Raw genomic sequence first — 2,972 nt, 5'->3', positions numbered from 1 at the left:
TGATTGATTACGGGGTAAAATTAGTGCATTCGTCGGGTTCTTAGCATGAAAATCAATTCCTCTTCCCAAGAAGAGTGCTGCCTTACCCGGGCCCAGATTCTAGCATCTTAAATAGGGTTTCCACCTACCAAATGCTTTACCAGTGAACTCAGTCTCCTAACCACAAGTCAGCATCGAGATTAGAGCTCAGTATGTCCATATTTAGATGATTAAAGCGATTATTTCAACACAGCATCTGCATGCTAGGGGGATGACAGTGGCTTTTGGGTTTAGTGACTGTGAGATTAAAATGAAATTAAAAAAATGTGAGGAATGGAATTTCTTTTTTTTATTATTTTTAGACCTCTACAAACATCTACACGAATTTCGACCCCGAGGGAGGTCTTTGGTGGTTTTTGCTGCGTTGGAAAAACTCGGTAATTAAAAAAAAAATCCCTCACTTAGCCTGTGGTGTCATCACCAGCATTTTCAGAGGGTATTTATATTTTGAGTGGTATTTGAACTTTGATAGCATGTAATCTGTTGACCCTCAGCCTGCCACCACAGACCTCTGCTGGGGGGGGTGGGGGAGAGGGTGGCCATATGATGGGTTAGTCATGACTGGAGGGATTCCAGAGTTCTACAGGGGATGGTTGGCCTGATCACCCCAGAGGAGAAGTCCCTGCTAGTCAGCGGGTGTGGGTTCTAATCCCACCTCTGCCACTTGCCCGCTGAGGGACCTTGAGCAATCACTTTTTTTTTTCCAACGGTATACGTTAAGGACTTATTATGTGCCAAGAACTACTAAGGGCCGGGGAAGATAGAGGTTGATCAAGTCGGACACAGTCGGTGTCCCACGTGGGGGTCGCAGGTCTTACCCCCCCCCCTCCATTTTCTACGGTATTCGTTAAATACCTACTAATCACTGGAGTAGATTCAGGATAATCAGGTTAGACACAGTCCCTGCCCAGAAAAGGGCTCACTGTCTTAATCCTCGTTTTATAGATGAGGTAACTGAGGCACAGAGAAGTTAAGTGACATGCTCAAGGTCACATAGCAGACAAGTGGAGGAGCTGGGTCTTGAACTCAGGTCCTTCCGACTCCCGGGACCAGACTTCCTCCACTAGGCCTCACCGCTTCTCGGGCTGAAAACTCTTATGGGCAGGGATTTTGTCTACTGACTCTGTCGTATTGAACTCTCTCAAGTGCTCTCACACAGTAAGTGCTCAACAAGTACCATGAATTGATTTTACAGATGTGGTACCTGAGACACAGAGAATTCAAGTGACTCACCCAAGGTCACACAGCAGACAAGCGACAAGTCACTTCACTTCTCTGTGCTTCGGTTCCCTTGCCTGTAAAATGGGGATTAAGACTGTGAGCCCCATATGGCCCAGAGACTGTGTTCAATGGGATTAGCTTGTATCTACCCCAGCTCTTAGAACAGAGCCCGGCACACAGGACGGGTTTAAAAAATACCATGACAAAAATGCCTGTGCATTTCCGCCCGTCCCTTTGTGATGGGCACACATTAAGCGCTATCGTCCATCGATCGGTAAATCTTTTCTGCTGAGCTGAGGAAGAAAACCACTCTGTCCCCACCCTCACCTCCCGGCTGGAAGCAACGGGCAGCTTTAACTCGCTTCGTTGAGGCTCCCGAAATGAGAGGCCGTGTGGCCTAGAGGATAGAGCGCAGGCCTGGGAGTCAGAAGGACCTGGGTTCTAATCCCGGCTCGGCCGCTTGTTTTCTGCATGAGCTTGGGCAAGTCACTTCACTTCTCTGGGCCTCAGTCCCTAGTACTTGTTGAGCACTTAGGTGTGCAGAGCTTCCCTGTGTCTCATGTCCCTCACCTGTACAATGGGGATTAAAACTGGGATTCCCCACATGGGACAGGGACTGTGTCCAACCCGATTAACTTGTATCTACCCCGGCGCTCGATACAGTGTCTGCTACATAATAAGCGCTTGACCAATACCATTTAAAACAACAACAGCAAAAAAAAAAAACCTCACAGGGACTTTGTTAAAGGATGATAATTCCCTGAACCAGTGTCCTATCCATATAGATGAAGTCAAGCTGAACTCAAGGATGCTGTGGGGCCTGGAGTGATTTATGGAAACCTTCCACTGTAAGTCCATCTTTCTCCAACTGCGAGGTGTCCGTGGTTCCCAACCACTGTAGACCATTCATTCATCCCATCCTATTTATTGAGCCCTTACTGTGTGCAGAGCACTGTTCTAAGCGGTTGGGAGAGCGCAATACGACGACAGACGCATTCCCTACCCCCAACGAGCTTCCAGTCTAGACCAGGCAGCAGTAGGGGGTCTTGCTGTGGAGGGCAAGGTGTGGTCTTAGCCCAGGGGAAGTGGCGATAGATATGAGGCTACAGCAAAAAGGGAGTCATGGCGGAGAGACCAACCTGAATCAGTGGTGAGTCCGAGGCTTCCTCTTTTAGGATGCCCTTAAGATGCCCTCCCCCTCTCAGGGTCGCACCTGGAGAGTTTCCAGGACTCTACCAGTCTCGACTATGGAAGGGAGAGTCGAGCAGAGGCCTACCCACTCCATTCCTAGCTTGGGCAGTGGCTAGCGCGTGGAAGGCCATCTCCTACAAGTCAAAACTCACCCGTGCCGGGCGGCAGCGGCATGGGACAGGGTGGAGGGCGGAGACTCGAGTTTACTGCGTGGAAGGCGGCAGTGGTAAAGCACTTCCATACTTTTACTGAGAAAACTCTACGGATCCCCCACCGGAATGATTGCAGATGGAAAGCGGGGCGTTTGGGGAGAGATGCGTCCGTGGTGTCGCTATAGGTCAGAAACGACTCGACGGCAGAAGACAAGAAAAGATGTCCTCTGGCCCCCCTCTGACCAGGCCGTAGAACCCTAGGTGGCTGTTGCTGTTCTGGTATTCGTAGTGCACTTACTATATGTCGGGGACTGTACTAAGCTCTGGGGGAGATAGAAGTTAATCAGGTGGGACACGGTCCCCGTCCCA

The 2,972-nt window shown here is 49.8% G+C and overlaps 1 non-coding gene across 1 annotated transcript; it reads left to right on the top strand.

Moving 5' to 3' along the window:
* The first annotated feature begins 2,455 nt into the window (after positions 1–2,455).
* On the top strand, positions 2,456–2,593 carry LOC114818124. Its single transcript, XR_003765945.1, has one exon. It is a non-coding gene; the product is annotated as a small nucleolar RNA SNORA7 (small nucleolar RNA).
* The last annotated feature ends 379 nt before the right edge of the window (positions 2,594–2,972 follow it).

The sequence above is a fragment of the Ornithorhynchus anatinus genome, chromosome 17 (genome assembly GCF_004115215.2).
Source record: "Ornithorhynchus anatinus isolate Pmale09 chromosome 17, mOrnAna1.pri.v4, whole genome shotgun sequence".
Lineage (NCBI taxonomy): Eukaryota > Metazoa > Chordata > Mammalia > Monotremata > Ornithorhynchidae > Ornithorhynchus > Ornithorhynchus anatinus.
This window is presented reverse-complemented; position numbering and strand designations above follow the sequence as displayed.